The 14,912-nt window shown below is 39.2% G+C and overlaps 1 protein-coding gene across 2 annotated transcripts in view; it reads left to right on the top strand.

The window, feature by feature from the left end:
* Window positions 1-14,912, top strand: part of LOC149257058 (Amino acid dehydrogenase family protein) — a 312,811-nt gene that overhangs the window by 229,687 nt on the left and 68,212 nt on the right. Inside the window, exon 14 of one of the 2 annotated variants that reach the window (XR_016256678.1) lies at window positions 9,234-9,360. The exons of the other annotated variant lie outside the window; for it this stretch is intronic. The gene's annotated coding sequence lies outside the window, so the exon portion shown is untranslated. The remainder of the gene's footprint in view (window positions 1-9,233; window positions 9,361-14,912) is intronic. 2 annotated transcript variants of the gene reach the window in all.

The raw sequence follows: 14,912 nt of genomic DNA, 5'->3' as shown, positions 1-14,912 counted from the left end.
AAAATTATTCGAGGAATACGCTGACAACAAGAGTGTTAGCGTTATCGGGTATTTGCTGAGAACTGAACTATCAACGCTTTTGTGAGTTCAGTAAATTTAAAAATGCATTGTCAGCGGGAGTGTCAGCATTATCGTGTTTGAAAATTAAAAAGGAAAATGCGTTGACAATGAGATTTGCAGCGCATTTCTGTAAAAATGGTCAGTTAAAACTCTGCTTTTTCTTGTGCAGCATAGTAATTTCGGGCATGCTTTCCAAACAAATGAGAACGATTTTTTCAAAATCGAAAGAGGTTTTTGTCTGCGACGGACCCATTTAAAAGAACCTCTTGATTTTCTAACAGCTATCACGGTTTTGGATTTTCGAAGGGATCACTTGATCCTATTTTTAAGAATTTCGTGAGAAAAAAGCTCCTAGACAGTTGTTGACTTGGATGCCACCTCATCAAATTCGACTTGCTGATCCTTATCTCTAGCCATGACTCCAGCAACAACATGATCGCTAGATGTAGATAGGTTTGGAAAGTTTCATATGCATGTACCTAAGAGATTTATACTTCTATTATTGGATTACTCTAATTATTTTGAGCTACAAACCTGTTTCAGTTATTGTATTATCTATATAGGCAAATACTGTAGAGGGAGAAAGGGTGGGAGTTTATTTGAGATTTAGCATCCTTGTGTATTTTTGAGCAGATCATTAATGAAAACAATCTTCATGAGCATTTATAGAAATTCTTGTGCTGTACTTCCTTGTCTGTCATTTTGCTTTGTTTTATATTTCCTCATTTTTGAAAAATTGAGTGTATGAGATTGGGATTCATATTTTATGCTCCTGTTTCTTTATTTCTCAGGGATTAATAATTGTTGTTCACTTAACCCTTACATTAATCGTTGATTTTTGTAGCATTAGATGTGTTCTAGCCACAAAATTTTGTGGAGAGGCTAGAATACATGTGTTCTCCAAAACCCATAAATTGTTTCTAGAAATTCTACCTAGATACTACTTAATTAAAATAATTAACCTTTTTTTTAATGGTTCCTAAGTCTAAACTTAGGAAATCTGGTTAATTAAAGGGTATTAATTAAGTCATGGTGAGAATATTCTTGAAGAAGACATGGATCGATTTCTAGTTAATCTTAGCCATTGATTATGTTTTAATCTTGGCCGTTGGTACTCCAACAGAAGATTAAAAGAAGAAGTTGATGGGTTGATGGAGAACACACCAAGGCAGATACTCAGTTGCTCACGTAGATCAATTTTCTTAGTGGCTGAAGTTTGGCAAGAGAAAATCGAGTCAGAGAGTGAGTTGCAGGTGGGAGAGAGAGGGCATCAACATAGTCTGAGAGTGCAAGACAAATATGGAAGGGGAAACACAGAGGAGGGACGTAGATCATCAACGCAGAGGAATGACACAAGCCCTACACAGTCACTGCACAGAGGGTGATGCAAAAAGGCCAGCGAAAGGGCAGAAGGTCCTCTTCGGGGTCAGGTAAACATTGTGGAGTGTGAGAAATTCATTAGTAAATTTCTCTCAGTGTTTCTTCCTCTATTTTGTCTATTTGTATCTTGTACAAAAATTATTGCTGAAGATTAATAAAAGAAACCCTCATCTGCTGCATTGGTTCTTCCACATTGGGTTTGTCCGGGGATAATTGTCCAAAAATAACCGTGTCATTGTGGTTATATTTGTGCTAGTATTTTCCTTGTATTTACTTTCTGCAAAAATTATTTGTGAAGGATGTAGTGTATGTAATTCGATATTTGCCGTAGAAAATTGCAAATAATTTGTTTAAGTAATTTAACAAATAGGAGAAATATTATCAGTTGCTGTAGTAGGATTCGGGATCACCAAATTTTCGCATTAATTTCCTTCAGCTTCCTCTAAATCACTTAGTGTCAAAGGAATTATTGCTACCCTGCTTTTGTGTTTTTCTCATCAAAGCTGTGTTTGTATGAAACCTAATTGGGTTAGAATCCATGCCCAATGGTAGCATTTTCACATAGCCCAACCAAATTCCAATCATATTTCAATAAATATGGCCATAGGACTAAATTGCAAGCCTTCTGCTACATTGACCTTGAGTAGTTGATTTTTTAGGGAGAGATCTCTCTCTCCAGGTTGAAGGGCCATATTTCAACCTCAAAGAGGTTCGAGGTTACCTTAGAGGTTTTCCTGTAGTTGGGTTTCCTCTAAGAGATAACACTTCCTTCGAAAATAACTTGATCTCCAGAAGCTGACACATAGCCCAAAGAGTCTGACGCTGGGCCAGAGAGGCTAATGCAGGGCCTAGAGGCAGTGCTGGGGGCATTTTGTGGGACAGACTGAGAGCTGGAGAGTCGGATAGGGTGACGCAGTTCCTATCAGAGTGATGCAGAGCAACAAAAGCTGCATTGTTGCTGTGGGATTGTTCATCTGGTGTTTTAGCTTGAATATCTGTCTCCGATTGAGAGGTACTATTGCCGAGGGCATTCTCTGTTGGGTGAGCCATTTCTAGCATCTAGGTAGTATTCTAAAACTGCATAATAATAAAACCCTCTAAATAGCTGCACTGGTTTTTCCGCATTGGGTGTTTCTGAGGACATTAGTCCAAAAACAACAGTGTCACTTGTGTGCTTGTTTATTTTCAGTTGATGATCTGTATGTGTTGATACTGTACTTGTGTTTATTTTTAGTATTTACATGGTAAATAAATTGTTAAGTAATTGAACAAGTAGGAAGAAATAAATCAGATAGTACAGGAAGAATTTCTAACGGGTTAAACTTAGAAATACCAACATTGACTTCAGGCGTCTTCCCTGTGAAAACTTTCTTTGGAGTAAAATTGCCCAACACCCGATCAGGAGTCCTGTTCTGAACATAGACTGTTGTGTTGCATGTTTCTGCCCACAAGAATTTTGGCATATCCTGATCATAGATCATGGCCCTAGCTGCTTCTACAATAGTCCTGTTCTTCCTTTCTGCTACTCCATTCTGCTCTGGATTGTAAGGAGCTGTCCACTCTCTTCTGATGCCCTCCTTAGCGCAAAAATCAATGAAGTCCTTATCGACATACTCTCCTCCATTATCTGAGCGCAAAACTTTTATTTTTTTCCCAGTTAGATTCTCCACCAGAGCCTTGAACTCTTTGAATCGATAGAAAACCTCGTCCTTGGTTTTCAGAAAATAAATCCAAGTTTTCCTTGAGTGGTCATCAATGAAGGTAAGGAAATACTCGGCACCACTAAGAGCTTTGGTGGACATAGGTCCGCAGATATCTGAGTGTACCAATCCTACTACACTCTTGTTAATTTTAGGTATGTTCTATGCTAGAGCAATTTATTTAAATTTTCACAGTTAGCAGTCACATCAGCGTTAAGATGAACTGCAGATAGAACATAAATATAAATCGAGAAGACAAGCCAAGACAAGAGGACACAAGATGTGGTGCAAGCCAGGGACAAACCCCAATGTGGGGAAACCCTTGATCAATTCTTCCTTATGTTCTTCAAAGTTCAGCAGAGAAAGAGAGAGAGAGAGAGATAATACATTTATAACAGAAGTCAACACTTTGACTTATCTAGATCTGAGCATGGATTATCTCCTATTATGAGATCAGTTGCAGAAATTTTGCTTCAACTGATTCTCCAAGGTGACTCCTTCACTTATCATCGTGCTACATCTGGTCCTCTTGCTGTACCACTACATACTTTACCATGCTGCACTAATCATGATTATCATCATGCTGCCCATGTCCATGATCTTATCCATCATCATGCTGCCCTTCATGTCCATGATCTCATCCATCATCATGCTGCCCATACTAATGTGCATCATCATCATGCTGTTGCCCTTGATAATGTGCATCATCATTATGCTGCCCTTACATATGTGTATCATCATTATGCTGCTGCCCTTGCTAATGTGCATCATCATTATGCCGCCCTTACAGATGTGCATTATCATTATGCTGCTGCCCTTGCTAATGTGCATCATCATTATGTTGATTATGCTGCCCTTAAACTGATCCAAGTCTGGTCATGAACTATGACCCAACACTTTCTCCACATGCTACCATCCAAGTCTTCTGCACCTGTTGTCTTTTACTGTGATTGGTTAGGGCTTGTTTTTGCTGCAACAACCCTTCATTCAACCCACAAATCGGCCTTGAATTTACTGTGGCCTAGGCAAGGAGTAAAGCCTTTCTTGTGAGCTGTTGTTCTGGGCATACGGCAACGCTTAACAACTCAACGCAGGCTTGTTTTGGGAGGCTAAGCCTACAACCTACCTCTACTGGCTATGGCCCTCCAACAGCCCACCAAAACAACCCTCTTCTAGCCCTCAAACAGATCCACAATACTTCCCATCAAACTCAGCCTTCCTCCAAGAGACCTCGGCCCCTCTACCAACAACTCGGACTCCAAAATAGTGAGCTCTGATTGCTGCCTAGATCAACCTGCGGCTAGGGCATCACTATTAGGCTAGCATATTACTCTTGGTGTCTCACTCCTCCAAAAACCCAAGACGTGGAGAGGAGGAGATCACCTCAAGAATGTGTGTTGCAAATGACATCAAATCCTCTTCTATTTATACCAAAAACGTATAGGTTGAATAGACATGATGTTTGGGCTTCTTGAGCCTACATAAGTTGCTGGTCGGCTTGATAATAATTCCATAATCAAAATAAATTCATATCTCCATAAATACTTATCGGAATCGGATGATCTTTAGATCAATCCTACACCTCTCGACGAGAGGGATCCAATAAAAATATCAGCTGCCATAAATAAGCTGACCCACATGGAGTTTGGCCCTAGTTGCCAATTTTAACAACTCTTGGCCCTGTGTTTACTCCTAGGAAATGCTACCTTGGCATACTTTCCTAGAGCACATCCTCTGCATACATCATCTCGTTCCGTACTAAGATCCGAAACTCCTATTACAGTGCTCTTGAAAATTCTTAGAGCCCCATGGCCCAAATGTCCCATTCTTCTGTGCCGTAGTTTGTTCAAATCCTTGTCTCCATGACTGCCTATTAGTGCCATTGGTGATTCTAGTTGTAATCTGTACACCCTGCTACTTTTGATCCCGATTTGCACTTTCTTTTTCCAGCTCGGGTGTTTGACGTATACCTTCTCCTTGATGAAGTAGACGTCATATCCCTTGCCTTGAAGTTGCGACACGGGAAGTAAGTTCATCCCCAATATTGGTACATGCAGCGCATTTGTAGCGCGAAACCGTTCTCCGGATTCTATTTGGAAAACTATGGTACCCTTCCTTATTGGAGTACACTTTGCCTTGTTCCCCATGGTGATCTGAAAGTTCATCTTTCGTTCTTGATACTCTTAGAAACATTCCTTGATTATCGTCATATGCCAAGAGGCTCCACTGTCTATATACCATACTTCTGATGATGTAGAACTAGTCATACATGCCACTTCTTCTTCCACCCTGGAAGCCAACATGGAGAAATCGAAATCTCTTGTGCAATTTTTTGAAAATCTGTGCGAGTCCCTTGACGTGGATGCTTCTGCATCATGGTCTCGACCCATCGCTGATTTTCCCTTCCTTTCTCTGATTACTCCCTCTGATACCATGTGAAAATTCTTTCACTGCAACATCTGATTTACTTTGCCTACTTATTGTCAATAAGTTATTTATGAAATTCCTTCAGTAAATATTAAAATAAATTCTAGTGCAGATATCACACCATAATACAGAAACAAAGACATGCACAAGAACCAACACATCGACACAGACAACAGTCCCCGGAAAAACCCAATGTGGGAAAACCGATGCAGCAAGGGAGGATTTTATTATTCAACAATTCTTCAGTACAATCGGGTGCCAAACTGGCTTACCCAACAGAGAGAAAAATTCTCCAACACTTCTCCTAGTCCCAGCGTCAGCTTGGCTGACCTTTGCGTAGCTCCTAGACACTTTGCGTCAGCCTTGGGCCTCTCTGCGTCACCCACGCAGGCCCTCTAGTGACTGCGCAGTCTCCTGCTGCCTCAGCGTTTGCTTGAAAGGCCTTGCGTCTGCCTCTCCTGCCTCTGCGTTGGTCTTCTGTCACTGATCTTTACTCTCTACTCCGGACTTGCTGCCTCCTGCTGCTCTCTAGACCACTAGTTCGAATTTCTCAACTAACCCCACTCTAGAAATTGAACTAACTGGTCTCCCTCAGTGCGTTTTCCAACTGACCCTCAAGCCTCTTCTTATACTTTTCTCATTGGTCCATCAACGACTGATATTAAGTCCCTAATCAACGGCTAAGATTAGAGCTGGCTTGATCCATGACTTTTGGACCATTCTAACTCAGTTTTATATTAATTCACATTAATATTTTATTTTCCCTAAGTTTAGACTTAGGGACTCCATTAAAAATATTAATTATTTTAATATCTTCCAAACTGTTTAGATTCTGCCCAAACCATTTCTGGGTCTTGGAGATCTCATGTGCTTTAGCCTCTCCACCAATTTTTGTGGCTAGAGCACATCTGATGCTACCCCAAATCAATAGCAGAAGGGTAAAAGCAAGCTGACACCGAAATTCTATGGACTGTACCAAATCAACAAAAAGATCAGCCAAGTAGCATATAGCTTAAGCCTTCCTAATCATAGTTGAGTTCACAATGCTTTTCATATATCTTGTCTTAAAAAGGCATTGGGCAAACGCCAATCAGCACAAATTACCCTGCCAATGTTAGATGATGAAGGAAAGCTCATTCTAGAACCGGAGGGAATCATCACCACCAGGGAGAAGAAGTTATGTTCACGAGTAATTAAAGAATACCTTATCAAGTGGAAGAGTCTACTAGAAGAAGAAGCCTCTTGGGAGACAAAAGCATTTTGCCGAAAACACCTGTTGTTTTGTATGCTTTGAGGACAAAGCATCTTTTCAAGAGGGAGGCAATGTTATGTAAAAATTATTTAGTGTAATTTTAGGTTGATTAGATGAAAGGGTACGATCATAAGATCATGTCCTTTCCCGAAAAGGTACCCATGGCGATATATAAGCTAGGGACCCTCATTGTAAACAATCATCATTCAAGTTTATTAATAAAAATATATGTTTTTTTGTCAATTAATGGGATGTTCACTCCAATCTACATCATCAAAATTTGCATTAAAGTGCAAAGCGTGTCCAACACCAAGAATCAAACCCTAGGGCTAGGGGTTCTTCACTGCATTTTCTCATCCATTGTCTATCTGCTCCTGCTCTTGCTTTGACATCAATGACCTGTTGTACACGTGCTCAATCATCCTGCAACCACTCCCGCATTGACGTTAATGACAACTTGTTCAATATAAATCTATTGGTAATAAACCAACTTGTTCATTGCTAGGCCAACCGCGAACCCACTAGACGCATTCTTGGAGGTTTGTGGGGTGATTTGGAGGGAAAATAATGGTTGTTTCCCTCCAGAGACAACCCCTCCAAGCCAATAAAAGGAGGTCTCCCCTCTCATTTGCCTCACACATCTGACTTGGATTTTTTGTGAGCTTCATTGTGAGCTTGGAGAGTGTTTAGTTTCTGTTGCAGTAATAGAACAACAGAGTGTTTGAGCTAAGTAGTAGCCACCATGCCTCCAAAAGCCAAGGATACTACATGGGCTCATTGTGATATGATTGATGGCAAAATGATCTGCAAATAATTCCAAAAATCTATTGAAGGAGGGGTTTGAATAGGTTTAAGCAACACTTGGCTGGGGTATGAGGCCATGTAAAGCCATTTAGAGCACCAAATGAAGTAATAGGGCATATTAGGGCAGAATACCTTCAAAAGTTTGAGATTGAAGTCACTGAACTAGCAAAGAAGTTTGTGATTCAAGCAGTGGTAAAGTTTGGGAGTCAAGACTCAACTAACTGAGTGATCATGATGAGAAGTTTCAAGTGATAATGTTGATCACTAATATCAAATATGTAGACTTGTAGTAGGCTAGTGGTGCTAGAGCTGGTAGGCTTTGTTTTTGGACTCTAGAGGCCATTTTGAGCCTCATTGATTATATATTTTGTTGTTGATATGTGTTGCATTCGGTGTCATTTTGATATATTCACCTTTACATGGTTATATATGAGAAAACTTTGCATAATTTATGTCTATTGGTTTGGAATCATGGTTTTAAATCTTAAAATTAGTTTTTTTCATTAAAAATTAGTTATTTCATGGTTTTTATTTTTATTTTTAAACTAGTTCATTGAGATCTAATCAGTCCTGGTTTGACCAGTTTCGGTTTGAAATCTGATTTATTAGCTGGACTGGTCCAGTCACTGGTTCCGGTTTTGAATGCTATGATTTGATGTAGAAGCAAATACTAGGGTTTGATGTGCAGATTGAGTTGTGACAGTTTTGATTATTGTAGTTTCCTTCTATTGATATCAAGCACAAGTGGATCCAGTCTGAAAATTGTGAAACATGGTCTGCCAGTTGATCAGGGTGGCAGGGTGGTGCAAGACAAGAGAGTGGAGTCTCCTTTAGGTTGGAGCCTGAGAATACTTCAAGGCGACAGGGTGGTGCTAGGGCAGGTTGGAGCCTGCACAGGGCATTGTAGCATCCGTCCAGTTGTAGTTGTACATAGGGTGTTTGAGTACCTTCAGGTTGGAGCCTGTAAACCAGGACGTTGGAGCGCCTTCCCAGTTTCAGTTGGTAAACAGGGCATAGGGGCGTCCTACAGGTTGGAGCTAAAAACATGATGTAAATCTTTTGAAGACAAATATTAAGAAGCGTTCAGTGGTTTTTGGCCCCGAGGGGTTTCCACCTAAAAATCTTTGAGTCTACTGCTTCTATTTATTATGCATTGTTGAATGGTGTTGACGATGTTTATGTTTATCTGATGCTAATAACAATTAATGCTCTGTGGAATTAAAAATATACTACTTGATAAGAAACACTGATTCACCCCCCTCTCAGTGTTTCCAACATTTTCAACATGATCCTGTTCTTTTTGAGTGAGTTCTTGATCCTAGCCAACATAGTTTGCCACCAAGAGAGCCATTGCCAAGACCATACTTGTTGTACTTGCTGATTTCATTCGCGTTCTTCCTTCTACTTCCAGTTCTACTCCTTCCTCTATTATTGAAGATGTACCTTTGTTCTTATAGTTGAGTGAGACACAACTCTAAACATGGGAGGATAGATGTTAGGAGTAACTATGCTAGAATTATCTATCGTAAAGTCTCATTATAAAATAAAATGAGGAACTAATGTTTAATTGTCTAATATAATTTTATGTAATAATTTGATGTCTTTTTCAGTTATTGACAAGCAAAGAGTTGCATCAGCGGCTGTGACCGCCCAACTTACCAAGTGTCAGTTAGACAATATATTAGACAGAAGCAAAAGATGCAAAGGGTTGGTCATTCTCCATGTGTCCTATTATTGGTATGTAGACACTTGAGTCAAAGAAGGCATGATACATTTTTCTTTTGATAATATTGAGTGAATACTTTATTTTTGCTGATATGTGTGATTGTATTCTTGTGTGTGCATATAGTTAGATCTTTGTACACACTTCTCTTTCCCTCTCTCTCACACCCCCTCTCTATTCTTTCCTTGTCATTTTGAATCTCGTAACTCAAGAGTATATATATAAATATAATTGAAAACCATTATGCTTGCTTATTGCTTTTTCATTTTTGGCATGACCCATGTAGAATGACCAACCCATGCATCTTTTGCTTGTTTCTGTGTACCAACTCATTGACGGAGTTGAGAAGTTGGGAAGCTGCAACCATCAGCACAGTTCCCTACTCAACAAGACTCAATAACACAATACCGAAATGCATTATTATTCTACTTTCCATTAAACATACAGATCCTCCTTATATTATACTCAGACTTAAAATATATGAATAGATATTCACGCTAAAACATATGGGCATCTAGCAAAGTCTGCTCAAATTGGATAATACAAGTTTCTACAAAACAAAAACATCTTGCAGAGAAAAACATCACAAACTTTACCAACAATAAGATAAGGTTGCTTAACAAACAGGAGTGGAAACCTTGGACTCCTTTTTGCCCTTGCTAGAGGAGTGTCAAAGCTTAACAGTAAAAGAAGGAATTGCCATATGGATAGGAAAGGGTGTCAAATGAAATGATACTCCAAGGATCAATAGAATCCTCAAGTAGGAAGAATAACAAGCAGAAGAAGAGGACAACCAGACAAGGAGGAAAATACTGTTATGACACTGATCTTTATTGTTGTGAAGACATGTCACTGGAGAAAGATCTGATAAGTGAAAAGCAAAGAGATCTGCCATCAGAAGAAGGATGGACAAGGGAAGAATAGCAACTGAAAGGAGAGATTTAAGAAGAAATGTTCGAGAAAAGAGGAGTGGGATCTTGTGAGGAATACTAATACTTACTCTTGCAAGGAATACAAAGACTTAGTTCAAGGAATGCTTCAAAGCAAGTGTAGGTACAACTGGAATGGGTTTAAAGAAGAGGTCAGATGATAGTAGATCAGAGAATAATAGTCACAATGAACAGCAGATTTATGCAAGAAAAACTTGTTAGTTCAATAAAAATGAAAATGTTAAAAACACTTAACATCTTACAAGATGATCATGGTATATTGGAAGATGGAATGGAAGGGTGTCAGTCTACCAGAAACAAAGATAGTTGAAGAGAAGAACTTAAACCAGTAAACCAAGAAGAAATGAAGATTGAAAAAGAAGAAAGGCTCAAATTAAGTAGATCAATCTGGGAAAGGTGTGGAAATTTCATGCAGCCAGGCAATTAATGCATTACTGAAATTTCACCTTCTTCCTAGAATGTTTCCTGGATCTTAGCCCTTCAGACTTTAGGTCTGCTGTAAATTAGAGTATAAAAAAGCAGTGGAAAGATCGCAATAATTCATTTCAAAAAGCACCAAACTTCCCAAAAATTTAAGGAGAAAAGATACCAAGGAAAATAAGTTTCAACCCCTTCTTGAGCAACTTACTCTCCAATAATTGGATCTGAAAATGAACTTTTGCAGTAGTACGACAGTAGTAAAATCAGGCCTTGTATTCTTCCTTAGCTGTCATATCATTTAACTGTTTGCTCTGTGGTAATTTTGATCTATGGAGATGTTTGGAAAGGCCTGAGTTCTTCATCAACTGCAACATCTCTGTTGAAGTTCAACTGATTAGTGTCAACATCAACCAACCTATAAGCTCTGTGACTGTCACTATAAGTTGTGATCATCAGTTTCTTCCTCTTAGGGTCTAACTTGGTTATTTTATCATCTGGAATGCAGGCGTAGGCAATAGAACAAAATACCTTAAGATGATTGACTTTGGGCTTCTTCTCAAAAGATGCTTCCTCTGGGGTCTTCTACTTCATCACCATCATTGGTGATCTATTCAGTAGATATAATGCCGTAAACACTGCTTTAGCCCCAAACCTGTTTGGAACACACCTATTCTTGGTTGTACAGCTGGCCGTTTCTATGATAGTGCGGTTTTGCCTCTCAGCCTCTCCATTATGCTATGGAGTGTAGGGTGTAGTGAATGGTCTTTTTATACCATGTTTAGTGCAAAAATTATCAAATTCCTTTGAAAATATTTCTCCATCACTAAGTTGCACGAAACGGGGAAACGCGGAAGCGAAACGAAACGGGGAAGCGAAACGAAACGCGACCTCCCCAAATTTTGGAAACGGGGAAACGCGAATATATATAATAATATATATATATATATATTAAAAATATTTAAAAATTATTATTATATACCTGGAAACCCTACCTGGAAACCCTAAAAAAAATAAAAAAAATAAAAAAAAAATTAAAAAACAAGTGTTTTTTTGGGGGAAACGTGGCACATATGGCCTGGAAACGAGTTTCCGGCCGTACGGCCAAGTTTCCGTTTCGGGAAACGTGGCCGTACGGCCGGAAACGCGTTTCCAGGCCGTACGGTACGGGGAAACGAGTTTCGTTTCGTTTCCCCTGGGGAAACGGACCCCCTGCCCACGTTTCCTGCAACTTAGCTCCATCATGATCAACAATGTTTTAAACTTTCGAAATTCATTAAGCACTTAAAATTTTAAGTTCTCAAGATACACCCACATTCTCCTACTATAATCATCAATGAAAAGATGGAAGTACCCGGCATTTGTGATGGATATCGTGTTGATTGGTCCACAAACATCTCTACATGAACCAGCTCAATGACTCTGTTTTCTCTCTAAACGTGCCCTTCATGGAAAGGAGCTTTATGCTTCTTCCCTGACCAACAAGCTCCACAAATACCTTGTATGTATTGCTGGATGTCAGAAAGTCCTTGTACCAATTTTTGTTGATCCAATTGAGAGAGGTAGTTCAAATTTTAGGTGCCCATATTGTTACCACAAAATCTAGCAGGCCTTATAAGGATTCAAGTAGCAATACACCTTCTAGATGAGACCTATGAATAAGAGGCATAGGATCTAGGGTTTCTGGATTGTTCTTGGTTTTAGGGATTCCTGAGATCAAGGCAATAAGGAGAAAAGGCTTCTTGTGATATACTTCAACAAGTACTAAGCTCATACAACCTTCAAAGAAGTCCGAAAGTTGAGGAAGAATAGCTAGGGTTTCCCTCTTAGGGCAAAAGTTAAAACCTAGGGCAAGATATTTTATGGAGAAAACTTAAGTGGATACCCACCAAACTTGGAGGTCAAGTAGCCAAGACCCTTAGCTTGATGTTTAAGCGCTCAAGTTCCCACAAAACACTCCCAAGGAAAGTCACTTTAAACCCTAATTAGACATCCTACGTTAAGAGGACTGAAATTTTGTGAAGAAGATTTATGAATGGAAAAGGAGAATGATCGCTAAGGACTTGGATTAGTGCCTTGTCTTTTGGGCATATGGAGTTTAGGAGGCTTAATGGCTAACACGTTTCTAAGGAGGCCGAAAATTGATTCCCTAGGTATCAACTTTTAACATTTACCCACTTCTAAGGAAAATGGAGTTTGGTGGAGAGTTTAAAGGATTACTCCATTAGGAACATTCATTACATGTCATACAATGAATAACATATGCAATTCTCAACTAGATAGCCTTTCAAAAATTAAGGAAACCAATTAGCATAATCTAGAAGCAACAATTTGATACATTAGACAATTTGAAGATAGAATTTCATCAACATTAAAGACTTACATGAATACATGTAGTATATCCATCCATTATCCAAAGATAATCCAATTAGTTTCCAAACATCGAAATGCATCCAAAAAGATCTCCAATATTCAAGAAGGAACAAGTGCGAAATTCGCTAAGAGGTTCAAATTTTCTAAGTGATGATGATGAGAGAGTGAAATGAGCTCTCTCTTATTTATACATGTCTAATGATCTCTAATTTAGCTTAAACACCCCTCAAGTTGTAAAATAATGGGCAAAACTTGGTGAGGTTAGAAGCCAACCTCGTAGGCAATGCAAAAAATAAAAAATTGACCCACAAAAGTGTTGAAAAGTGTAACTAGGTTCGGTCTTCATAATGACATGTAATTGTCATTCTATGTAAAGTGATGTAAACAAGAAAAATAAAATATTGTAATGCTTGCATCATGGGTTTCATGAGCAAGAGATTTTATTTTTGAGTCGAGGCTCCCATTGAGAGCCTTTAGGAATTTTGTCATCTAGTCATAAAAGAATAAAAGAGTCATTGTCATGAAGTCATGTTACACATTGTATAAAGTCACACTTGTCTATGAAAACTATTCCTCCAAGACCTTGTCACTTATCCTCTTCAAGTCGGCCTACAACGAATGGAGAACTTGCAAGAAGATATCGACCTTCCTCCTAATGATCATGTTGGCCTGAGGGATATGAGACAGTATGTATAGATAGACACACTCGGCCTCACTTAGGAGCAAGCAATTCGGTGAAGAGAAGTGCGAAGAAGAGCCTACAAGAGAAGTGTGAAGAAGAGCCTACAAGCAGAAGTGCGAAGAAGGGATATTATTCTTGGGTTATTGTCTTGGGTCATATACTCTCCCACGTGTGAACGAAGAAGGATTGAAGGCATCAAGAGAAGATCGAAGTAGAGCTTGTTGCTGGGACCTTGTTTGGGCATAGATCTCGCAATAGGGAAGCCAAGGAGAAACACTATTCTAGGGTTTCTGATCTAGGAGAACGAGTTTCTTTGGGTAAGCCGAGAAGAGAAATAGAGACCGAGATTCTCTAGAGGGAGTCGAGAAGAGCAGTGTGGTAGGATAGGGATCAAGATTCTCTAGAGGAAGCTGAGAGGAGTAGTTCAAGAGTAGAATGAAGCGAAGAATGGGAAGAGGGAGAACGTCAAGGGTTAGTGACAAAGGTCTTGGAGGATTCTAGAGTCAAGCGTCTTTGTCATGGTCTTGGTATTCGTCAATTGAATATCTATAAGCAAAATTTTTGATTGGGTTTTCCTCTCAAAGAGTGAGAGGTTTTGGCCCTGGCTAACAAGCCTACATACTGTGTCTCTTGTCTTCTATTGTCATTTGGTAATTGTCTTGATGAAAAGAACACATTGATAATATAACGAAACGAAGATCATAAAACAAGAAGTAAAAGCATATCACAAGCATTTATCAAGCAAGAGAAATCTCCTAATATTCATTGCCATAGATTTCTCAACAAATAGAGGTTGAAATGCTGACGTCATGCATGCATAGGCCCTTCTAAGGCATGCATTGGGCTCCTCCAGTGCCAAGTTGAGTGTAGACTCTAGAAGGCTCCAAAAATCTAAATCTAGGGGTTGGCTCCTAAATCTCCATGCAAATCATTCCGTGGACCCTAGTATTATGTTTGGGGCACAAACTAGGTCTCATGGGTCTCGTGGTGATAGAATAGACTGATTCTATGTTAGCTTTTGTAGCATAGAGTAGGTGTTGAAGTCTCGATTTTTGTCTAAGAGACTAAGGAACACAAGTAACCCAGAAAAGGTTTTGTGAATTAAACTTGCAAAACGCCTCAATTAAATTAATTGATCAATAGT

The sequence above is a fragment of the Pinus tabuliformis genome, chromosome 6 (genome assembly GCF_031772625.1).
Source record: "Pinus tabuliformis cultivar Carrire ecotype Pingquan chromosome 6, CPIR1, whole genome shotgun sequence".
Lineage (NCBI taxonomy): Eukaryota > Viridiplantae > Streptophyta > Pinopsida > Pinales > Pinaceae > Pinus > Pinus tabuliformis.
The sequence above is the reverse complement of the archived record's forward strand: the minus strand, read 5'-3'. Positions and strand labels throughout refer to the sequence as shown.